Consider the following 26,458-nt stretch of genomic DNA (forward strand, 5'->3'; position numbering starts at 1 on the left):
AGAATAAAGAGAAAAACAAAAAGGGCTCAAGGCAAAGGTATACTTGATAGGGCCATTTTGTTTTTGGCACTCAAGACACCATAGAGGGTGTGAGTGTATTTAGGATTGATAGCCATACTATGAAGAGGGGAGAAATTCATTGTGAAATGCAGTTGTCAAAGTGCCACTAGATGTTTTAACTCATTGCATATGCATTTAGATTCTAGTGAGTGCTAACACCCTTGAAAATGCTTTGGAAATATGCTAACACACATGCACAAAGGTGATACACATTGTGTTTAGCACTTGGAAACAAGGGTGAAGCAATTGGAGAAAAGATAGGGTTCAACAGAGTGCACCAGACGCTGGTCCCCATAGGACCGGACGCATTCAGTGCTAAACCCTAGTTGCGCTGACTCTGGGCGAGTCCGGTCGTGTGTGACCGGACGCGTTCGGTGCCACGGGGAGCTCTCAAGAGCTCTCTGTGTTGCACTAGACGCTACTGACTTAGATGGACCGGACGTGATCGAGATGAGTCCGGTCAGTGTGACGTGGTTCTCCGAGTTGAAGTAGAGAGAGCACCAAACTGAGAGAGTCCAGTCAGGACGACCGGACACGTCCAGTGATGAAAATCAAGTTTTGAACCTCTTTGAGTGCGCACTAGACGCTATGGCTGCTAAGTCCGATCAGTTGATCAGACGCGTCCGGTGAATGCGCAGTGAGCACGCGTGAGTAGCCGTTACGCGCCAATGGTAATATTCAAACAGCTAGGACACATGTCAACGGGCGATACACCGGATGCACAGGCACCAGACGCGTCCGGTGCTCCCTGCAGTGCATTCGGTGCATGCACAGACAGCCCACTAAAGGGGCCAACGGGTATGTTTTCAATGGGGTGTCTATAAATACTAGATGGTCATCTGGTGCTCCCTGCAGCACGTCCGGTGCGTGCGCAGACAACCCACTAAAGGGGCCAACGGGTATATTTTCAATGGGGTGTCTATAAATACTAGATGGCCGGCTTTGGGCTATCTCTCTTGGCATTTTGACATTCCTAACATCACATTGAGCTAAACATACACCCTCCCACTCATCTCCTTACTTGATATTGCAAATCAAAGTGAGATTGAGTGATCCAAGTGCATTGCTTGAGTGATTGCATCTAGAGGCACTTGGTGATTGTGTTTCACTGTAGATTTCTCTTGTTACTTTTGGTGGTTGCTGCCACCTAGATGGCTTGGTGTAGTGCAGAAGTGTTGGCAACATTGGTGATTGTTCTTGGCCACACTCATTGTCTTTGTGAGGGGTTCTTGCTCCTATTCCCTGCGGAAGCTCGCGAAAGGTGACTCTAATATATTGCTCGTGACATTGAGTGTCCTCATCTTGTGTTGGTTGTGCGGCACCCTTTGTGGGTTAGGCTTGTGTATGCCTATTAGCGCGTGAACCTCCAAGTGAGTGACCACCACAACAAGGATGTAGCTTGCCAGCAAGCAAGTGAACCTTGGTAAAAATTATGTGTCATCTCCATTCTAAGGATTTCATTGTGTCTATTGATTGATCACTTGCCATGGTGGTATAACCCTCTCTATCAGTCTATTGCATTTACATTGATATATATCTTGTGTAGTGTTAGTTTATCTTTCTAGTTGTAATTAACTATCTTGCTTAGTTCTCTAGTAGTTGTTGATTAGTCTTAGCTCTTGAGTGCCTAAGTAAAGTATAGCTCACTAGACTTGTGGATAGGTGGCCTGCATCTTTCTTGTAGTGCTAGCGCAAAACTTGCATTACGCCATTTAGTTATCTAACCACCTTGTCTTAAGTGTTGTTGTAGAAAATTTTATTAGGCTATTCACCCCCTCTCTAGCCATTTAGGACCTTTCAAGTGGTATTAGAGCTAGGTCACCATTAATTGAGGCTTAACAACCTACGGTGTTAAAATGGCTCAAATCAACAATACCAAAAGGCCACCCCAATTTGATGGCACCAATTATAGCTATTGGAAGGCAAAAATGACAATACATATAAAGTAAATCAATAGAAAGATATTGCAAGTGGTGGAAACCAAGTTTGAGGTTGCTAATCTAGAGGCTCCCACCACCGCTGAAGAAGAAAAATTGCAAAACAATGATATTGCTCTTAGTGTCATTCATGATGCTATCAACCAAAGAGTATTTGAGCAAATCAAGAATATGGAGATGGCTCATGATGCTTGGGTGAAGCTAGAAGAGTCATATGAGGGCACATAAGTGGTCAAGGGTGCCAAAGCTTATATCCTCAAAGAGAAGTTTGCTAGCTTCAAGATGAAGGAAGATGAGAATGTGCCGGAGATGTTTGATAGGCTCCAAGTGTTGGTGAATGATCTAAAGGAGCTTGGTGAGGAGGTGAAGGACAAGGACTTCTCTCATAAATTCTTGAGATGTCTCCCTCCAAGATTTGGCATGTTGGTCACATTGTTAGAGAGGAGTGGTTTGGACACAATGACACCAAACCAAGTGCTTGGCGATGTAATGACCGATGATACATATCATGATGACAAAGAAGAAAATGAGAAGAAGGATGAAAAGAAGAAGAGTGTGGCATTCAAGGCCACATCATCATCCAAGGGCAAGGCAAAGAAAGGAGAACCAAGTGATGATGAATGCCCAAGTACTTGTGATGAGGAAGATGATGAGAAGATGGCTCTATTTGTCAAGAGATTTGGCAAGTTCATGATCAAGAAGGGATATGGTGCAAGAAGGAAGCAAGACAAATCAAAGAACAAGAACTTCACAAGAAGATGCTACAAGTGTAGAAGCAAAGGCCATTTCATTGATGATTGTCCTTACAAGAGTGACAATAGTGATGATGACAAGAAAAAGGGCAAGAAAGAAAAGAAGGATAAGAAGATGATCCTTAAGAAGAAGAAGAAGGGGGAATCATACATGGTCACATGGGATAGTGATGCCTCCACAAGTGATGATGATGAAGATAGTGATGATGAGAGGAAGACAAGCAAGAAGAAGGCTATTGCAAGCATTGCTATCAACAACAAGCCTTGTTTATTTTACTCTCCATCATGCTTCATGGCCAAAGGCTCAAAGGTACAATCCGACTATGAAAGTAGTGATAGTGAGAGTGATGATGAGGAGTACTCCAAGGAGGAACTCATGGACATGTTGGAACAAGCTCACTCTTACATGGAGAAAAAGAGGAACGAGTACAAAGAATTGTGCAAGAAGCATCAAGCTCTTGAGCAATCCTTTGATGAGCTCAATGCATCTCATGAGAGGCTAATGGAAGCCCATGAGAAGCTTGAGAAGGCTCACTCTAAGCTTGAAAAAGCTCACTCCTCTCTCCTTGACCAAAGTAAGAAGGAGATTGTTCAAACATGCAACATAGGAGTACCTTGTGATTTACTTGATGAATCTTTTTATGCTCCTATTATTGTTGCTCCCACTAACCCTTCTTGTAGCACATTCACTTCCATCTCATCTACTAGTGATGGTTTCACATGTGATTCCTCACTAATGGTTGCGAATGAAACCCTCAAAAAGGAGGTAAATGAGCTCACTCATGTCTTAGGTAAAGCCTATGGTCTCTCTTAACAAAGAGGGATTGGGATATACCCCCAAGAATGGCAAGGTGGCTTTTGTCACTCACAAGACTCTGTGAAGGGCAATGGTCGGTTGTGCACTAGATGCAAGCAAGTTAGGCATGTAGAGCAAACATGCAAGAGTAAAAAGAACAATGCAAATGTATCATCTATTTGTTTTGATTCTTGCTACATGCTTACCAAGGGAACTAATGGTGTAAATGCTAAGTTTATTGGTGCTCCCATTGTTGGCCCAAAGAAGAAGGAAATTTGGGTGCCCAAAAGCTTAGTAACTAACCTTGGAAGACCCAAGCAAGTTTGGATACCTAAAAAGAATTGATCTTTTCTTGTAGGTCAATTATAAAGCCAGAGGAAGGCATTGGGTGCTTGATAGTGGGTGCACTCAAATATGATGGGTGATTCAAGAATATTCAATTCAATCAAGTCAAATGATAACAATGGTGTTGATAGTATTACATTTGGTGATAATGAAAAAGGCAAGGTCAAAGGGCTTGGTAAGATTTCAATATACAATGACTTGAGCATATCCAATGTGTTGCTAGTAGAGAGCTTGAACTTTAACTTGCTATCGGTAGCTCAACTATGTGATCTTGGTTTCAAATGCATATTTGGAGTTAATGATGTAGAGATCATAAGTGTAGATGGATCTAATTTGATATTCAAAGATTTTAGATATGAGAACCTCTACTTGGTTGATTTCAATGCTAATGAAACCCAATTGTCAACTTGCTTGCTCACTAAATCTAGCATGGGTTGATTATGGCATAGAAGGCTTGGTCATGTTGGAATGAGACAATTAAATAAATTGGTTAAGCATGATCTAGTTAAGGGCTTGAAAGATGTGGTATTTGAAAAGGATAAGCTTTGTAGTTCTTGTCAAGCCGGCAAACAAGTTGGAAACACACAGCCTAGCAAAAGCATGATGAGTACAAGTAGAGCATTTGAGCTATTGCATCTGGACTTGTTTGGACCAACCACATATACTAGTATTGGTGGAAATAAGTATGGATTTGTGATAGTTGATTATTTCACTAGATACACATGGGTATTCTTTCTTGGTGATAAAAGTGAAACATTTGATATATTCAAAACTTTTATCAAGAGATGCCACAATGAATTTGATACAACTATCAAGAAAGTTAGAAGTGACAATGGTAGTGAATTCAAGAATACTAGAATTGATGAACTTTGTGATGAATTTAGAATTAAACATTAATTCTTTCTCAAGTACACTCCACAATCTAATGGTCTTGTTGAGAGAAAGAATAGAACACTTATTGATATGGCAAGATCAATGCTTAGTGAATACAATGTGAGTGATTCTTTTTGGGCCGAAGCTGTCAACATGGCTTGCTATTGTAGTAACCGTCTCTATTGTTATAGATTGCTTGAGAAGACACCCTATGAGTTATTGAATGGAAGAAAGCCCAACATTGCATACTTTAGAGTGTTTGGTTGCAAATGTTATATCTTGAAGAAAGGCACAAGATTGAGCAAATTTGAAAAGAAATGTGATGAAGGGTTCTTACTTGGTTATTCAACTACGAGCAAAGCATATAGAGTATGGAATAATTCAAGCAAGATAGTTGAGGAAGTTCATGATGTTGAGTTTGATGAAACCAATGGATCTCAAGATGAGAATGAGAATCATGATGATGTGAGAGGTCTACCATTGGCAAATGCAATGAAGAATATGGATATTGGTGATATAAGGCCTAGAGAAGTGATATATGAGCAAGATGATGACTATCAAGTGTTCACTCCATTGAATGTTCAAATTAATGCAAGTCAAGCTAGCTCATCATCTCCTATGCAAGATCAACAAGTGGCTAGTACATCATCTCAAGTGAATCAATCAAATGGTCAATCAAGCTCAAGCAATCAAGTGCAAGTGCTCCAACCAACTAGTATTGCAAGAGATCATCCTATAGATCAAATAGTTGGTGATATTAGAAGTGGTGTACAAATAAGATCAAGATTGGCTTCTTTTTATGAGCATTACTCATTTGTATCATCCATGGAGCCTACCAAAATAGAAGAAGCCTTACAAGATGTTGATTAGGTGAATGCAATGCAAGAAGAATTGAATAACTTCACAAGAAATCAAGTTTGGAAACTAGTTGAGAGACCAAAGAACTACAATGTGATTGGCACTAGATGGGTCTTTCGCAACAAACAAGATCAAGATGGAATAGTTGTGAGAAACAAAGCAAGATTGGTTGCACAAGGATACACACAAGTGGAAGGTCTTGACTTTGGAGAAACATATGCACCGGTTGTAAGATTGGAAGCAATTAGAATCTTATTAGCATATGCTTGTGCTCATAACATAAAGCTCTATCAAATGGATGTGAAGAGTGCTTTTCTCAATGGCTATATCAATGAGCTAGTATTTGTTGAGCAACCTCCCACATTTGAAGATGACAAGAAACTCAACCATGTGTACAAGCTCAAGAAGGCATTGTATGGTTTGAAACAAGCACCTAGAGCATGGTATGAGAGATTGAGGGATTTCCTACTCTTTAAGGGATTTAAGATGGGCAAGGTTGATACTACTCTCTTCACCAAGAAGATAGGCAAGGACTTGTTTGTGTTGCAAATATATGTAGATGGCATTATCTTTGGATCAACCAATCAAGATTTTTGTGAAGAGTTTGGAAATATGATGGCAAATGAGTTTGAAATGTCTATGATTGGAGAACTAAGTTACTTCCTTGGACTTTAAATTAAGCAAATGAAGAATGGTACATTTATAAGTCAAGGAAAGTACATCAAGGACATGGTTAAGAAATTTGGATTGGAAGAAGCTAAGGCAATTCATACACCTATGGGAACCAATGGTCATTTGGACTTGGACTCAAGTGGAAATATGGTAGATCAAAAGTTGTATCGGTCAATGATTGGAAGCTTACTCTATGTGACCGCTTCTAGGCCGGATGTCATGTTTAGTGTATGCATGTGTGCAAGATTCCAAGCCTCACCAATAGAGAGTCATTTGAAGGCAACAAAGAGAATATTGAGGTACTTGAAGCATACACAAGATGTTGGATTATGGTATCCCAAGGGATCTCAATTTAAGTTAATTGGATATTCGGACTCTGATTATGCGGGATGCAAGGTTCATAGGAAGAGCACATTGGGCACATGTCAATTTCTTGGAAGATCACTTGTCTCATAGTCATCAAAGAAGCAAAATAGTGTAGCACTATCTACAGCCGAGGCCGAATACATATCCACCGGTAGTTGTCGTGCTCAATTACTTTGGATGAAAGCAACTTTGGATGATTTTGGAATCAAATTCAAACAAGTGCCATTGCTATGTGACAATGAAAGTGCAATCAAGCTCACGAACAACCCGGTTTAACACTCAAGAACAAAGCATATTGATATCCGACATCATTTCATTAGAGATCATCAACAAAAGGGTGACATTTCAATTGAGAGTGTGGGCACTATTGATCAACTTGCTGATATATTCACCAAACCATTGGATGAGAAGAGGTTTTACAAGATAAGGAATGAATTGAACATACTTGACTTCTCCAATATGAGTTGAGTTCACCCCTCCTCTAGATGAATGCACCCACACATGTATGGCATGCCTCTCCTTCGAGTAAAGCAAAGGTAAAAGTTGTTTGACATGGCATTTATACTTGACTAAGGACTTGTTTAGTGCATCTAGTCATACCTTGCACTCCTTAGGCTCATTCACTAAAACAAATGTTTTTAATGCTTATATGGTGCCACTAATGCTTCTATGTTGACTATGATCTAGTGGTAGCATATAACTTGTTTATGGGCTTGTAAACCTAGTGTTTGATCTAGCTAATATGTATCAAGTGTTTAATTCAACATTGGCAAGATAACCATTGCAAAATGTGTGAAGAAGCTTGTCATTGGTTTAAACCGAGTTAAATATCTTATACATGTTGTCTAGTTTAAACCAATTGAACTAATGCTCCACTCCCAAGAATCTTACAAGTGATATCCATTGATTGACTAAAACTTTCCTACCTAAAATTGGTGTACCTTTTGTGTTAATAGATGACAAAGGGGGAAAATTGGTACAAAGATATAAAATGCTTTATGGGGAGAAGTTGGTCACAAAGATAGAATGAATAATACAAAGGGGGAGAGATATGATAAAGGGGGAGGATCAATGAAAAATTTGAAAATTTGAATTTTAAGCACACAAGTAGGGGAGCAAGCTCATGAACTTATTTGTTGCATTTATATGAGCATATTCATTTGATTGATTACATTGCACAAGTTTTTAAATTCAATATACATGCTTGTGTGGTGTATGCTAGAAATAGAACTTGTGTGGTGATTGAAATACAAGCATGCATAGGTAATAGCTAGATATGCCACAAAGTAATATGTTTTCAAATGGTACTAGAACCTATCATTTAATGTTGATCACATGAGGTATCTAGTTCTTTGTATTTTCAAAGTGGTATCTAGCTACTCTTGGTGCTAAGGATGGTTGAAATTGTGCACTCCGATGGTATCACGCTTCAAAGGTCCATTCTTTACACCTTAGCATCATTTAGTAGTTGTTCACTCTCCCACTATTCTTATCTATACATATGTGCAATGCTTTGTACCAAACTCATCTAGCACATATGTAGGGGGAGCTAATAACTACCAAACCGAATTTGCGTAACTTGTCCAAATACAATTCATGAACAAAATGCTTGGACAAGCAACTCAAGTTCAAATTGATTATATTTCATATCTTTGTAAAGGTTGTCATCAATTACCAAAAAGGGGGGGATTGAAAGCCCTAGTTTGGTTTTGGATAATTGATGAAACCTATGGACTAATCCTTGATCTAAGTGTGTAGACAAGTAAGGATGGTTCAAGATCAAGTGTGGAGCTAGATGATGATCATGGCAAAGGTGATGGCCAAAATATGATGATCAAGTGCTCCAACTTGGAAAGAAGAAAGAGAAAAACAAAAAGGGCTCAAGGCAAAGGTATACTTAATAGGGCCATTTTGTTTTTGGCACTCAAGACACCATAGAGGGTGTGAGTGTATTTAGGATTGATAGCCATACTATGAAGAGGGGAGAAATTCATTGTGAAATGAGGTTATCAAAGTGCCACTAGATGTTCTAACTCATTGCATATGCATTTAGATTCTAGTGAGTGCTAACAACCTTGAAAATGCTTGGGAAATATGGTAACACACATGCACAAAGGTGATACACATTGTGTTTAGCACTTGGGAACAAGGGTGAAGCAATTGGAGAAAAGACATGGTTCAAGAGAGTGCACCGGATGCTAGTCCCCTAGGACCAGACGCGTTCGGTGGCTAACCCTAGTTGACTGGACACTGGTCCCCGTGGGACCGGGCGTGTCCGGTACAAAACCCTAGTTGCGCTGACTCTGGGCGAGTCCAGTCGTGTGTGACCAAACGTGTCCAGTGCCACGGAGAGCTCTCGGGGAGCTCTCTATGTTGCACTAGACGCTGCTGACCCAGATGGACCGGACGCGGTCGAGACGAGTCTAGTCAGTGTGACGTGGCTCTTGGAGTTGAAGCAGAGAGAGCACCGAACACTTAGAGAGTCCGGTCCGGACGACCGGATGCGTCCGGTGATGAAAATCAAGTTTTGAACCTCTCTGAGTGCGCACCGAACACTATGGCTGCTGAGTCCGGTTAGTTGACCAGACGCGTCTAGTGAATGCATAGTGAGCACGCGTGAGTAGCCATTGCATGCCAACAGTAATATTCAAATGGCTAGGACACATGCCAATTGGTGATACACTGGACGCAAAGGCACCGGACGCGTCCGGTGCGTGCGCAGACAGCCCACTAAAGGGGCCAACGAGTATATTTTCAATGGGGTGTCTATAAATACTAGATGGCTGGCTTTGGTCTATCTCTCTTGGCATTTTAACATTCCTAACATCCCATTAAGATAAGCATACTCCCTCCCACTCATCTTCTTGCTTCATATTGCAAATCAAAGTGAGATTGAGTGATCCAAATGCATTGCTTGTGTGATTGCATCTAGAGGCACTTGGTGATTGTGTTTCGCTACGGATTTCTCTTGTTACTCTTGGTGGTTGCCGCCACCTAGACGGCTTGGTGCAGTGGAGAAGTGTTGGCAAGATTGGTGATTGCTCTTGGAACACTCATTGTCTTTGTGAGGGGTTCTTGCGCCTATTCCCTATGGAAGCTCATGAAAGGTGACTCTAATATATTGCTCGTGACATTGAGTGTCCTCATCTTGTGTCGGTTGTGCGGCACCCATTGTGGGTTAGGCTTGTGTATGCCTACTAGTGCTTGAACCTCCAAGTAAGTGACCGTCACAACAAGGACGTAGCTTGTCGGTAAGCAAGTGAACCTTGGTAAAAATTGTGTGTCATCTCCATTCCTAGGATTTCATTGTGTCTATTGATTGCTCACTTGCCACGGCGGTATAACCCTCTCTATCAGTCTATTGCATTTACATTGATATATATCTTGTGTAGTGTTAGTTTATCTTTCTAGTTGTAATTAGCTATCTTGCTTAGTTATCTAGTAGTTGTTGATTAGTCTTAGCTCTTGAGTGCCTAAGTAAAGTATAGCTCACTAGACTTGTGGATAGGTGGCTTGCATCTTTCTTGTAGTGCTAGCGCAAAACTTGCATTACGCCATTTAGTTATCTAACCACCTTGTCTTAAGTGTTGTAGAAAAATTTTACTAGGCTATTCACCCCTCTCTAGCCATTTAGGACCTTTCACCCTTGGTGGACTACCGACCACATATCGTCGACAGCCAGTGAAAGAAAACCCTAAGATATGCCTTTGCCTTGGCCTTTCCTTTCATCCTTTGCTTTCCATCCACCATCTCCACATGTTAAGCCTTTCACCTCATGGTCCTTGCCATCTCCTCTTCATGGATCCTCATAGTTCAAATAGCTTGTGGACTAATTAAGCTTTCACCTTTCATCTCATAAACAAAACCATTGGTTCACTAACATTGTCACTCAATTACCAAAACCCAAATTGGTCTTTCACTATGGCTCACTAAGAGTCAAGGTGTCGGTGCAGAAAGTGGCGAACTAGTGAATATTTGTAGTTTTGTTGTACATTGTGATCGGAGGTGGCCTAGCACTCAATGACACATGATTTATACTGGTTCAGGCAACGTGCCCTACATCCAATTAGGGTCGGTCGGTGACTTTATTCCTGAGCCCAGGTGCTCAAAGTTTGTAGTGGGGTTACAAACGAGAAGGAGAAAGATGGGGTGTACAAGAGGTTTAGTCGGCTCCGGTCGGAAGGGCCGAGAGTGATAGGAACTTCGCTATTAGCTAAGTGTTCACGTGGGTGCTTGAGGTCTGAACCTGGCGGTTCTATGGTTGAGAGCTATCAATCTAAGGAACTCTGATCAACTGGGATCGGTCTCCCTTTGTTGGAGGAAGCGCACCCCCTTTTATAGATGAAGGGGATGGCTTTACAAGTGAGAGGGAAAGGGTGCGTATGCTACCGATCCTTGTTGTCCACGCCTACCGAGCCTTGTTGCCCGCACCGATGGGTACCAGATAATGGTGGGCACCTACAACACTGTTGATATCACTAAAGAATGTTAGATGCATACGGGAGGTTGTGTTGCCTTTTTCAGGGATGGTGGACGTCGGTACCTGCAAATACTGTTTGATGCCATATGGGAGTTTTAGCGGCCCCTATAATACTGTAGAGGGAGATGTCGGCGCCTACAATACTGTTAGTGTGAGGTGGCTGTAGAGTACTATTCTATGCAGGGTATGGTCCCTGGTACAGTGGTTTTGACTTGTGAGCCTTGCCTTGCCTTTCTCCGCACGTCTTCTAGTTCCTACCGAGCAGGCGTCCCTGGTCGAATGGCTCCAGTCGGCTCTGAGTGCGCCGGTTAGAGAAGAGCGGTGACCAGGGTTCCTACGAGCCTCGGTCGGAGGGACACAGGGTTGGAGTCAGAAGTAGCGCTTTGGGCCAGGCCTTCTGATCGGAGAGGGCGTCCGGAGGCGGCTGGAGGCCGAAGCGAGTGCTTCGATCGGTGTGGTGTGCCCAAGGGGTCGATGAGCGGGCGCTGCTCCTTTTGGTCCAGACCTTCTGGTCGATGACTAGGCTATCCTTCCGGCCAGTTGTATTTAGACTCTTGGGTCGAGCCTTGGCGCAGAAGCCGGTCCCCGAGGGACCCTAGGTTTATGAACCCGACAGAAGCCCCTGAGCTCCCGGGCGATTCGGGTCGAATCATTCGGGGGATTTTTGTCTTGCTGATGGGTGCGCGCGAGTGCACCCACGGGTGTAGCCCCTGAGCCCCCGGGTGGTTCAAGCAGAACCATCTGGGGGTGTTGTTCTGGTGGGCATGTGTGTGTGTGTTTTTAGTCTGAGATGGAATTTTGTCGCCCAAGGCATCGTTGTGCAGTCGAGGTAGTTTTTTAGTTTGTTTTGAGAGATTGGGTGAGAGGGAGCTTGTGGATCCCGGTGTCAGTTCACGCCATGGGATCGAGCGAGGGAGTCAGTCAAGGGTTTTTGGATGAGACAGAGCTCACTAATCCTGGCGTCGATGCATGCCGTGGGATTGGGTGAGGCAGTTAGTTTCAGACAAGATAGAGCTCACTAATCCTGGTGTCGATGCGCGCCATGGGATCGGGTGAGGCAGTTAGTTTCAGATGACATAGAGCTCATTGGTCCTAGCATCGATGCACGCCATGGGATTGGGTGAGGTAGTTAGTTTCGGACAAGACAGAGCTCACTGATCCTGGCATCGATGCGCGTTGTGGGATCGAGCGAGGGAGTCAGTCTTGGACGAGACAGAGCTCACTGATGCTGGTGTCGATGCACGCCATGAGATTGAGTGAGTCGGAGTCGTGTTTTGGACGAGACAGAGCTCACTAATCCTAGCATCGATGCACATCGTGGGATCGAGTGAGGGAGTCCGTGTTTGGACAAGATAGAGCTCGCTGATGTTGGCGTCGATGCGCATCGTGGGATCGAGTGAGTCGGAGTCATGTTTTGGACGAGCCAGAGCTCACTGATGCTGGCATCGATGCACGCCGTGGGATCGAGCGAGTCAGAGTCATGTTTTGGATGAGCCAGAGCTCGCTGATGCTAGCATCGATGTGCGCCGTGGGATCGAGCGAGTTGGAGTCCGTGTTTGGACAAGATAGAGCTCGCTGATGCTGGCGTCGATGCGCGCTGTGGGATCGAGCAAGTCGGAGTCATGTTTTGGACAAGCCAGAGCTCGCTGATGCTAGCGTCGATGTGCGTTGTGGGATCGAGCAAGTCGGAGTCATGCTTTGGACAAGCCAGAGCTCGCTGATGCTGACGTCAATGCATGCCATGGGATTGAGCGAGTCAGAGTCGTGTTTTGGATGAGCCAGAGCTCACTGATGCTAGCGTCGATGCGCGCCATGGGATCAAGCGAGTCAAAGTCGTGCTTTGGATGAGCCAGAGCTCGCTGATCCTGGCGTCGATGTGCACCGTGGGATCGTGTGAGGGAGTTAGTTCGATCATGAGAGAGCTCACTGATCCTGGCATCGATGCGCGTTGTGGGATCGGGTGAGAGAGTTAGTTTGGACAAACCCTGGCATCGGTGCGTGCCGTGCTTTCTAAATAGTTAGTTTAGGGGTTGGACGAGACCAAGACCGTGGGTCCTAGCGTCGGTGCGTGCCGTGGGACCGAGCGGGTCGGAGTTGGGGATCCCAGCCTCGGCGCAGCCTGGGCGGCCGAGGTAGTTAGTTTAGTTAGTTTTCACGTGAGTTTGGAGTCGCGGTCCCTGGATTTTTGGAGTGCAGTCGGAAGTGAAGCCGTTATGCGAGTTTGGAGTCGCGGTCCCTGGATTTTTGGAGCACAGTCGGAAGTGAAGCCGTTACATGAGTTCGGAGTCACGGTCCCTGGATTTTTAGAGCGCAGTCGAAGCGTAGTTAGTTAGTTAAAGATCGGATGAGGCGGTGCTCGTGGATCCTGCGTTGGTGTGCGCCGCGGGACCGGGCGAGTCGGAGTTGTGGATCTAGTGAGTTTGAGGTCGCCGTCCTTGGCGTTTGTCTTGAGCCCTCGAGCCCTATCGAGCCTTCGTGGGGGTCGATGTGAGTTGTGTGCGTTACCCCATCTGGTTCCTCACAACCAGAGGGGCTAAGTTTCATCGCTTGTCCCGATCGCTCGGGCTCGAAGACTAGCTCGGTGAGTTCGCTAACGGGTGTGATCGAGTGGAATCTGGGTCCGTCAATCGTGACGGGGTCGGCATAGCCCTCTTGTGACATTCCACTACTCCTTTACCTGCAACCCGGCAGATGCCTAGGTCATTCCGGAGACTGACCCGGGTGGCCTAACAGCCTCCCCTCGATGGAGATTATGTGGGCCTAGCGAGAGGTTCAGGATCGAATGAGAAGGTTGAGATGACCCGGTCTGCCAGACCGGGCGAGGGCCATACGGTGCTCATCTACGGTTTTCTCCACTAGCTCTATTGGTTGCTCATGTCGAATGAGGCAACCGTCGCTTCGTGACGCAACACGGAATGTTCTGATGCATTTCACTGCACGTGCGATGCTTAGTTCCCGAGCCCCTAGACGGTTCAGGGCCCGAATCGTCCAGGAGGCACGGGCGTATGGAATGAATGCGCGTATGGATGTATGAAATGATTGTAAGGAAATAGAGGGGGTTGGTAGTGCTCACCTTGATGGCTTAAGTGACGGGGTTCGGAGAGCTTTAGTCGGAAATGTCCAACTGGGACCTACGCTCGTCAATCATGGGTGAGCCCTTGTGTGAACAGTTTTTGTATTAATGAACACATGCTCACCTTGATGACCTGCATGACGAGGTTCAGAGAGCTTCAGTCGGAAATGTTCGACCAGGACCTTGATGACCTGAGTGACGGGGTTCGGAGAGCTTCAGTCGGAAATGTCCAACCAGGACCTGCGCTCGTCGTTCGTGACAGAGTCGGCATGGCCTACATGGGGCATCCCTTTGCTTCCTACCCATTGTGCTTGACGAAGCCAAGGGAGCAGAACCGAGCGGATCCCTTGCGGTCACAGTAGTATTTGCAGAAGTAGAAAATGTAAAAGTTAAGTTTGTGGGGGAGCCCCGTGTAAATATTACTGTGTGTTTAATGACTACCATCAGTTTTCTTTTCTGTGATGGAATTGCTCCGTTCAGGAGAGCCTATTCCCTTTCATTCCTTAGTTTCCCTTAGCATAATTTTGTTTTTTATTCTTTCTTTCTCGTACCTGCCCGTTTGTCCCGTAGGCCGTGACCTTGGGAGCCCGGGGCGTGGCCTGCGAGGCTTGGCTGCTCGTAACCGTAGGGAAAGGTGGGGTGCGATCGGTTGGAATGTTTTTAAAGCAAAGCTACGTAAAGCAAAACTAAGGAACGAACTATCCTGTTGGTTGGGTAGGAAGGAATTCCATCATATGTAAACAAAACCGGGAGATAGTCATTAAGCATAATGATAGTAGTGTACCCTAGTGGAGCCCCCGAGTGCCCCGGGCCGAAAAGTGTTCGGGTCGGGGCGCTTTTGTAGGAGCATATACTAAGTAAATAATGATAAGATTGAAGCTTTAGGAAAAATGACATAGTTGTTCCAGTAGTTCGGAGAGATGGGCGTCGTTGTTGTCCTTTGGTCAGTAGGTGTCCGGTCGGATCACTTCAACCTTAAGTCGTCTGGATCCTCGCCCGCTGCGCCCCCTTCTTTGGTCGCTGCTTCCTCGCCTTTTTCTTCCTTTGACCTGTCAGCTTACCTCAGCAAGCGCTTGAGGAGCTGGCAGTCCTTGTAGAGGTGTTTGACGGGGTAGTTGTGGTTGGTGCATGGACCATCCATGAGTTTGTTGAAGTGGTCAGGCAGTCCCTGTTGGGGCTGCTTGGCCGTGCGATTGGCCGTAGCGACCAGTGCGGAGCTGTCCGACCGGCGTTGGTCTTTTTGGTTTTTCTTGCCCCTCTGTGTGGAGGGGCCTTCGTCTAGGTCTGTGCGCTCGGCTTTGACCTTATCCTGGCCTCCGCTGAAGACCGCTCCGACCGCCTCCTCACTAGAGGCGTGGTTGGTGGTGATGTCGAGCAGGTCACGGGTGGTATAGGGTTTCAAGCAGCTAAGCTTGCGAATCAAGGACTCGCAGTTCATCCTAGAGAGGAACGCGCTGATGATGTCTGCGTTGACGACATCGAGGAGGGAGTTGCATCGTTGGGAGAACCTATGGATATAATCCTGCAGGGACTCGTTGGGCTCCTGTTGATAGCTCTTGAGGTCCTAGGAGTTTCACGGGCGGACGTACGTCCCCTAGAAATTCCCAATGAAGACCCTCTTGAGGTCCGTCCAGTCGCGGATGCTGTCGTGCGGAAGGAATTCAAGCCATACCCGAACATGTTCCCCCACGCAAATGGGAAGGTATTGAATGATGAAATGGTCATCATCCACTCCTCTGGCCCGACAGGCGAGTCGGAAGTCTTCGAGCCAAATGCCTGGGTTTGTCTCCTCGGTGTATTTGGTGATGTTGGCGGGCGGTCAGATATGCTGCGGGAATGGTGCTCTCCAGATGCGTTGGCTGAAGGCCCATGGCCCTGGGCCCTCAAGGCTAGGGCTCTGGTCGTCAAACCGGTGACCGCGCCTGGGGCCCGTTTCACCGCTCCCCTCGATGGTTCGGCCAAGATCCATGTCGGCTGCTGCCGTTCGGTGGAGATCACCATTGTGCTAGGCCTAATGCTGGTTGCTGACGATGCTACTAGCGTCTTGGTGCGGATCGGGCCGCTCGTGTACTAGTAGTTGGTGTGGTGCGGGCGCCAGGTTGGATCGTGGCGTGACTGCCGCTTCCCGAGCTACGCCTGACGGTTGTTGCAGCGAGCGGATGGAGTGACCCGTCCGGCGTGTCCCCGCTCCCTCGGTGGGGAGACAGGGCATGGGTCAGAGTCACGACATAGAGCTTTCCACCTATTGGACAGTGGCGGCTTCTACCCGAACCCGGAGGTTCCGGTAGACTGCGCGTTCCTAGGGGTCGATGGGCTCGGGAACGCCGCGTAGAAGCATTGTCGCAGTAGCGATGTTCTGGATGGCCCAGGCAAATTGTGGGAGACCGCTCCCCTCATTCATGATGTCATGTTGGACCTAACGGGTGTGACCCCGGGCGCCACCCGCCGGGCCAGGTGCATGGGGTGCAACGTGTCACATCGACTGCGCCGGCGCAGGCGGCGGCTGGTTCTGCCATCGTTGTCATAATTCCTCGATGTGTGCTTGCACTAATGTGAGGGCCCCCACATGTGGGTCCAGAGGGGTGTGAGTTTACGTAGACTCCACAACCACCGACGGTTGTCCTAGAGCGTCCGCCATAGCGCACTCCCATGACAGATGGTGGCGGGGGGCCACATCACCGATGCTGGAGCCGTCGCTCTCGCCCTCACCATCCGAGAGATCGTGGGAAATGGTAGGAATGCAGCCTGCCAATCCCACAAATTCAGACCTAAGGGGGGATGGTACCAGCATCCTTTGGAGCCCCCGAGCGTATGCATCCATGGAGGACGCGAGGCCGTAGGGAAACCGATCGTACGGTGTTTGTGGCGTGGGTGGTGCATTCCCTCCGGGTGATCGGTGGGAGATGGTAAATAAAGAGCGAACAACAGTACGCATATTACTTACAGTGGGGTTTGAGCAGAGAGTTTGCTCGGAATGAAGCGTAGATGTCACGTCGTCGAAGTCATGCGTCCTGGAGTCGATGGAGGACATCCCTCCGACGGGTGTCGGGTCGCAAGCCTTCTCGTGGAGGTGTAGTATGCTGAGTCGGTCGGCGACAAAGTCTAGGCTTCCAAAGAGGAAGGCCTGGGATGGCTCAAAGACAGGTGGAACTCGCATCCCGGCGAGCGAGGGTGCAGGAAACTCCAAGGAGCCAAAGCAAATTGTATCGCCCGAGCGCGCCATGGCGGGGGTGGTGGAAAAATGGGCCATCCAATGACCAAAAAGTGTTGAATGAACAGCATCTTCCCCACGGACGGCGCCAACTATCGGTGCAGAAAGTGACCAACTAGTGAATATTTGTAGTTTTGTTGTACGTTGTGATCGGAGGTGCCTAGCACTCAATGACACAGGATTTATACTGGTTTAGGCAATGTGCCCTACGTCCAGTCAGGGTCGGTCAGTGACTTTATTCCTGAGCCTAGGTGCTCGAAGTTTGTAGTGGGGTTACAAACGACAAGGAGAAAGATGGGGAGTACAAGAGGTCCGGTTGGCTTCGGTCAGAAGGGCTGAGAGTGATAGGAACTTCGCTATGAGCTAAGTGTTCAAGCGGGTGCTTGAGGTCCGAATCTAGCAGTTCTGTGGTTGAGAGCTATCAATCTAAGGAACTCTGATCAACTGGGATCGATCTCCCTTTGTTGGAGGAAGCGCACCCCCTTTTATAGATGAAGGGGACGACTTTATAAGTGAGAGGGAAAGGGTGCATATGCTACCGAGGCTTGTTGTCCATGCCTACCGAGCCTTGTTGCCCACACCGGCGGGTACCAGATAATGGTGGGCGCCTACAACACTGTTGATGTCACTGTAGAATGTCAGATAAATATGGGAGGTCGTGCTACCTTTTTCAGGGATGGTGGACGTCGGTACCTGCAAATGCTATTTGATGCCGTATGGGAGTTTTAGCGGCCCCTACAATACTGTAGAGGGAGATGTCGGCGCCTACAATACTATTTGTGTGAGGTGGCTGTAGAGTACTGTTCCGTGCAGGGTATGGTCCCTAGTACAGTGGTTTTGACTTGTGAGTCTTGCCTTGCCTTTCTCTGCATGTCTTCTGGTTCCTACCGAGCAGGCGTCCCCGGTCGGATGGCTCTAGTAGGCTCTGAGTGCGCCGGTCAGAGAAGAGTAGTGAGCAGGGTTCTTATGAGCCCCAGTCGGAGGGATGCAGGGTCAGAGTTGGAAGTAGCGCTTTGGGCCAGGCCTTCCGATCAGAGAGGGCGTCCGGAGGCAGCTGGAGGCCAAAGCTAGTGCTCTGATCGGAGTGGTGGGCCCAAGGGGTCGACGAGCAGGCGCCGCTCCTTTCGGTCTAGACCTTCTGGTCAGCGACTGAGCCGTCCTTCCGGCCTATTGTATTTAGACTCTTGGGCCGAGCCTTGGTGCGGAAGCCGGTCCCCGAGGGACCCCGGGTTTATGAACCCAACACAAGGCTTACAACAAAGATTGTCCAAAAGAAGTATGCCAAAATAAAACTGATCAACTCAACAAGGCCCACTTAATTGCCCTCCTTAGATGCAAGTACAGAAAGGGCTTTGGCGATAGCATAGTTGTTACACATGTGGTCATGCTTTCATGGTTGGATTTGTGCTTTGTTTACACCAAAATTTGGAAGAAGAGTCATAGGGACTCGACAGTTCCCAAGATCATGTCATCAAGGAATTAAATGCATACAGATCGGAAGCAGCTGATTCAGATGCAAAACCAGAATTAGCTTTCTTCAGATAGTGGCAGCGGATAACGACAAAGGCTATGATTGGCGCTAGGACGAGACATGTTGGACTCTACAAAAAGGAAAAAATTAGAGTCCAAGTTATCTTAAATTAGGAATGTTTTCTCTATGGTCAAAAATTGTGATGAGTCGTGCTTAGACAGGAGTCATGCGTAGGTCCTAGGTATAAATATCAAACTTCGGCTATTGTAAAAGACACACAATCAATCTAATATACAAGTCATTTACTTTTTTGTCTCTGGCCACCCCTTAGGAGTAGGAGTAGAGTAGATCTCGGTGAGTTCTTCAGCAAGTACGGCTGCATATATCTGGTCGACCTCCACTGCTTGTTGTAAGTACTGTCATGGCTTATACCTCTGTTCGTACGGCTGTATCGATCCGGTCGACCTCCACTACGACTCTGGTATAAGTTAGTTATCGATTATTGCCTAGTTCAAGTATGGCTGTATCGATCCAATCGACCCCCACTGAATGAACTAGATCAAGGTCAAGTTAAGTTACCGATATTGCTTATTGCTTTCATTATTTATCTAAATTACAGCAATATCACTCTGCCCGATTGGGATTGATCTAGATTAGCCTTATATCTTGTTTAGCCCATTGTTTTTTAATCTGAAACTAATCTAATCTACACGTTAAACGATGCATTACGTTTATCAGCTGTTTTACGTCAATCTTGATCGCGCATAGCGTGCGGTTAAAGCATGTCGTGTCTTGAGTAGATTTATTGGCTAGCGAGAACCGTTCCATGGCCCGTTATCACGGCCTGTGTGATTCTGCCTCACACCCCACTGTTAACACCGTGGAGTGGGGATCGTTATTTGGTAGATCTATTCCTGATAAGGCATGACTTTAACTGTGCGCTATGCCTGAATCGGTTGTTTTAGCCGATATCGAGCGCTTTCACAAACAGTTCGCATCACGAGATGTAGCGATAAGTTGAAAGATGTGTTAGCTCTATGATCTTATTATTGTATTATGGCTTGTATGATTTTGTCTCATGCCCCACTGATATTAGTAATAAGTTAGGGTCATCGAGTCTATTGCTGTTTCTATGGCCTGCATGATTTTGCCTCATGCCCCACTGGTCATAGTGATATATGAGATCTAATATGTTCATTAGATTTGTTTCTATTAAATGGTTGAATGATGATGAACTGTTTCTTTTATAAAGGAGTTCGGTTACTTGCAGTCATTGGCTTAGTATAAACCAATCATTATTGACATATTATTGCCATTGATTAATATTTGCTCAAATAACGACATTTATCTCAAATGATAATCGATTCTTCTTATACAACCCAATGAGCTTTAACCGATTTATTCTCATGAATATGCTAGAATCGACTATTTAGTCGATTTCCTTTCATATCGGCATATTCGGGACTATCTGGCAACACCGGCAAGTACCACCCTTAATTACTAATAAGCTTTCTCTCCTTGTCAATTGTAAGGTCAAATTGACTGGAATGTCTCAGGAGGAGTGTGCAGGATCAACCACCCTTGCACTGAAGCTAGGCGGATCTCTAGCTCCATCGAGCGGACCCTTTCGGCTTGCTACATGTGTCCTCGACATGGGACAAAATTCTGTGTCGACACACGTTTCTGGCACGCCCGATGGGACCCCACAATCGTCATGGTGGTTCACAATAACAATGACATCCTTATGCTGCATTATGAAGATCTACCTGATGGGGATAATGGTATCATCAGCAAAGATACAGGAGAGTTTCAGAACAAATGTTTATTGTCCTACACCAAAACACGTAACAACACAATTGTTCAGAAATTTTCACTACCAATAGTTCTACTACATGGGCAGATAGATACAACTGAAGATAAAGACAGACGTTTCTTTAAGGAAGTTGTAGACAAATCTGTTTGTGATACCATATCAAGCCATAACAAAGCTTTCATGGACATATTCCACAATGCCATGAGAGAGGCGATTCATAGATTTCCAGTTGGTTAAGGTGGGCCGGCTTATTACAACATTCTAGATCCATCGACCCAAGGGACTAATCAAGTCGGTACTAGCCATCAAGAAGCAGCACTAGCTGGTAGTGGTGATGTCTAGACAGTTCAGGGTCCATCTGAACAAACTCAAGGAACTACTGCAAATTAGACACAGTACAATCCTGGACCATCAATATAGCATGTGCAACAGCCGATGGGGCAAAGTCAGAACCAGGTGATCAATTTTGGCACATCAGGCCACATACCGTCATCGGCTCAAAAAATAGCACCATTAATTCAAAGGATTCATAGAGATATAGATCCTTATGTCTATAATCAGAGACTTCAAGCAGCAAGTCAGCAAAGGACCCAACAGATCAAGATTCCACAAGGGTATCACTTTGGCACAGATTATAACACCCTTCACATGATGCCAAATCTAGGATATCAAGGCACACAGGATTTCAATCCATAGATGGGTCAGCAGGTACAGAGAAATCCAAATCCGCAAGCTGATGAGTTATTGTTGAGGGTGACCGAGATGATAAAGAATCAGTTCGGTCTGAAGCCAAAAGGGCTGACCTTTTCGTACAAACGCCCATATCCAGAATGGTATGATTTGGTCACCCTTCCCACAAATTACAGGCTCCTAGAGTTTGCTAAGTTCACTGGCCAAGACAGTACAAGCACGATAGAACATATCAGTCGATATCTTACACAGTTGGGCGAAGCATCAATTGAGGATGCCCATCGAGTTCGTTTCTTCTCCTTGTTCTTATCAGGGCCAGCCTTCACTTGGTTTTCATCATTGCCAGTCAATTCCATTGCCAATTGGGCTAATCTAGAGAAGAAGTTTCATACATATTTTTACACTAGGACTAGAGAAAAGAAGATTACTAATTTGACAACTATAAGGTAGAAGACTAATGAATCGGGCACTGAATTTTTTCAGAGGTTCCGAGAAACCAGGAACTTGTGCTTCTCCTTAAACTTGGCTGATGATCAACCAGCTGCTTTAGTTGTTCAAGGAATGCTGCCGATGTGGAAAGAAAAGCTACTGGGATAAGAATTTGACAACTTGGGTCAATTGACTCAATGAGTGGCAGCACTCAATAGCCAATTCTAGAGTATGCGCAGAGATACCTGATTTTAGAAGAGTACTACAGTAGCTGAAGCTTATGATCCAAACTCAGTCGATGACGGCTATGAAGATGAAGAAGAGGTTGCTGCGGCTGAATGGAATTGGGGCAAGAAGACAGTAATGGTGCCAAATCCTTGGGGAAGAGGAGTCGAGGAGAGCTATGACTTTGATGTCACCAAATCAGATAAGCTATTCGATTTCTTGCTTGAGAAAGGGCAGATCAAGTTGCCCGATGGTCATATCATGTTGCCCCCTGATCAATTAAAGAATAAGAAGTTCTGCAAATTCCATAATGCTACTTCTCATTCCACCAACGAATGCAGAATTTTCCGGCAGCATATACAAAGGGCTATTTAGCAGGGGAGGATCAAATTTGATACGTCTTGGAAAATGAAAGTTGATGATAATCCTTTCCTAGGAGAACAAAACATGGTTGATGCTGGGCTACTCAAAAGAAAGACTAAGGTCCTAACGTCAACCAAATCAAAAGAAGCTGGAACGGTCGATCCCAAGATGCAAATATCGGCTGATGAATACAGAGAGATTAGAAGACGTCGTGTCAAGCAAAAGAGTCGATACGAGCAGGGGGGACGTCAAAAGCAGAGACGACAAAGCCACAGGTTACATCTCGGATTCTGTTGAATAAGTGGTAGCGGTAGAAGGAAAAGGATTATCAGCATTGGTTAAAGGATCAGGCATACCAGCATCAACTGAAAGAAGAGAGGTATGAAAGGAAACGAGCCAAATTACATTGGAATTGTCCTTTCTTCAGACATTGCTGGAATGAAGGTTTGAAGTTGCCTACCAGACATGACTATCCAGAATGCAGCAATCAGTATTAGGAGTTTAGGCAATCTCAAACCAACCACCGGTCTATCCATACTCTAGATGCATATCATCATGATAACAAGGATCGGCGCTTAAAAAATGGAAGTGTTCATAATCAGCTGGGAAAAAGAGTTGTTGACCAGGACTGAGCTGATTATGAAGGGGAGAGCAACAAAAGAAAATATGTTTGGTAGCAGGGCCAATGGTGTCTAGGAGGTTTAACAAGAAGCCAGAAGAGAAGGGTGCAATGCCTAAGGAATAAAGAGATGGAATAGGCTCAGGCATCCGGTAAACCTCAAGTATAGCGTACCAAGCAAACAGCCGATAGAAAGCAACCATCGGCTAATATCCAAATGGATTTTCTGTTGCCATTAGAATTTAGAGCTCTGACAGATCAAGAAGTTTATTCGGATTTCGATGAATCGGAGTATGAGGAAATAGTTGTCAAGTTAACGGTTGTACAACAAGCAATATTTGACAAACCAGTCAAACATCGGCACTTAAAAGCTTTATATATGAAAGGTCTTGTTGATGGGAAGTCGATGAACAAGATGTTGGTGGACGGAGGCGCTTCCATTAATCTTATGTCTTACACCACTTTTCGTAAACTTGGCAAAGGACCAGAAGATCTAATGGAGACTGACATGATCCTTAAGGATTTCGGAGGTAATATGTCTAAGACCCAGGGGGCAATAAATGTCGAACTAACAATCAAAAGCAAGACTCTGCTCACCACATTCTTCTTCATCGATGGAAAAGAGTCGTACGGTTTACTCCTCGATCGTGATTGGATTCATGCGAACTGTTGTATACCATCAACCATGCATCAGTGTTTGATTCAATGGCATGGGGATAATGTAGAACTGGTTCACGCTGATGAGTCCATGAGCATCGCAACAGTCGATCCAGTTTTTTGGGAACTATGAGACTTTGAATGTTTTTCTAGCAAGTCATGGGAAGGAGGCTTCATTAAGATTAGCAATAAAAGCCAACAGCCAATGCAAGCGATCGGCTCTAAGAGTTTGTTTTAGTAGAAAAATCATGGCTTCACATCGGTCATTGGATTAAAGGAAAAAATAAGCATTGAGTCCTAGAGATGAGTTTAGGCCGACATATGTGGATGTTGAGTCAAATTGTAAATGCGATTCAGAGTTAATGGATTCCTTAAAGAAGTTCTGTTTTGCTTAATAGAATGCTTGACCTGGGTTGATTAACCGTTTAAACTTTGATATGAAAAGTTCTGAGGGACGTTATCCTAACATCTGGTCAATATTTGATAACCGATTCGTTCTCGGCTCTAATAGCCGGTACTAGGAGGGTATCGCCTCTAGTTCAAAAAATGAAAATCTTCAAAGACAATAAAAGCCGATATGATATGTATCGCCTATAGAGCAAAAACAAAAAATAAAAACAATCATATATAAGGGCATTGCACTGAGGCGCATTCATGAAAGAGAAGTCTTTGTTCACTGGTTCCCCTAAGTACAATCTAGTCAAAGACTTTGTTCACCACATCCTGAGCGGATGTAATATCCACAATGGCCTCCGCCGCTGCGGTGAAATCTTCTATCAAATCTTCATGTCCCTCGGGGCCATCTCCAATCGGGAAGCCAACCTCCATGGCGTGGAGATCATGCCTAGTTTGGACCTGCGCCGCAGTTAGCGCCACCGACGCGCCATGAAGGGCAATCTCCTAGACGCGGGCCGGGATGTCTTGGAGACGAGCGTCAATGAGGGAACCCCTAGCATTGACGGTGTCTGCGGCCGCGTTTGCCGCCAATTGGAGAGACTCCAATTGCATCGTTTGAGCTGGCGATTGCAGAAGAATATCAAGACAAAGGCAATGGAAACCAGAATAGAAACGTTCATGGAACTCATCTTACCTGCTACCGCGGCGTCAGACTCAGCCAGTCACGCTCGAACGGCGCTGGCCTCCTCCTTAGCCGCATTAAGGGCCGCTTGGAAACCCCTAGACGAATCTCAAGCTGGCCGTTGTTCCGAATCGCCTCGGAATAGCGGTCCTCGGCTGCCCTCTATTCTTGGAAGAAGCGCCAGGCATCATCGCCGTCATATGAGTTGGAAGAACCCGATGATGAAGCCGGCGCGGAGGATGCAACATCAGCGGGTTTGCCGGTCCTGGGGAAAGGATGAAGGTTGTCATTCACAACGGACCTATAGGCGAGTCAGAACAGGTCATCATCATGAACAGAGGTTGTCAATCTCACCTCATCATGAACAGAGGTTGTTTTACGTCAATCTTGATCACACATAGCTTGTGGTTAAAGCATGTTGTATCTTGAGTAGATTTATTGGCTAGAGAGAACCGTTTCATGGCCTGTTATTACGGCCTGTGTGATTCTGCCTCACACCCCACTGTTAACACCATGGAGTGAGGATCGTTATTTGGTAGATCTATTCCTGATAAGGCATGACCTTAACTGTGTGCTATGCCTGAATCGGCTGTTTTAGCCGATATCGAGCGCTTTCACGAACAGTTCGTATCACGAGATCGTTGAAGTAGCGATAAGTTAAAAGATGTGTTAGCCACATGATCTTATTATTGTATTACGGCCTGCATGATTCTGCCTCATGTCCCACTGATATTAGTAATAAGTTAGGGTCGTCGAGTCTATTGTTGTTTCTACGGCCTGCATGATTCTGCCTCATGCCCCACTGGTCAAAGCGATATATGATATCTAATATGTTCATTAGATTTGTTTCTATTAAATGGTTGAATAATGATGAACTATTTCTTTTATAAAGGAGTTCAGTTACTTGCAGTCATTGGCTTAGTATAAACCAATCATTATTGACATCTTATTGATATTGATTAATATTTGCTCAAATAACGACATTTATCTTGAATGATAACCGATTTTTCTTATACAACCCAATGAGCTTTAACCGATTTATTCTCATGAATATGTTGGAATCAACTATTTAGTCGATTTCCTTTCATTTCGGCTCTCAGAGCCGCACATTCGGGACTGTCTGGTAACACCGGCAAGTCCCGCCCTTAATTACTGATAAGTTTTCTCTCCTTGTCAATTGCAGGGTCAAATTGACTGGCATGTCTCGGGAGGAGTGTGCAGGATCGACCACCCTTGCACTGAAGCTAGGCAGATCTCTAGCTCCATCGAGCGGACCCTTCCGGCTTGCTACGTGTGTCCTCGGCACGGGATAAAATTTTGTGTCGATAGCTTTCAATGCTTGTTCAACAGTATTTTTTAAATCACTTTATATATCATATATAACAATTATGATCTACGCACCTAATCAATATCACAATTCACACGTTCAATTAAAATGATATAATGTAGCACTAAGTTCATAAACTCCATGTTTAAAATAAACACAAGAGTGTAGGTCTGATGAGTGCATAGTCCTCGAGTATACTCCCCGAGATCATATCTGACTTTCAGGAATAGGGTTCGATGAACTGACTGGCTAGGGATGGACCCGACCTAGGAGTGCCTCATCCACCGGTACACCCAGCGTACGGAAGCACCCAAGTAGAAGCACCAGCGAAACATGTACCCTGTGCATTGTGGGCAGCCAATT

General features: G+C 45.5%; 1 pseudogene; it reads left to right on the forward strand.

Moving 5' to 3' along the window:
• The first annotated feature begins 2,279 nt into the window (after positions 1-2,279).
• LOC136470422 (serine/threonine-protein kinase 1-like) overlaps positions 2,280-26,458 on the forward strand; it is a 34,229-nt pseudogene continuing 10,050 nt past the window's right edge.

The sequence above is a fragment of the Miscanthus floridulus genome, chromosome 8 (genome assembly GCF_019320115.1).
Source record: "Miscanthus floridulus cultivar M001 chromosome 8, ASM1932011v1, whole genome shotgun sequence".
Taxonomy (NCBI): Eukaryota; Viridiplantae; Streptophyta; class Magnoliopsida; order Poales; family Poaceae; genus Miscanthus; species Miscanthus floridulus.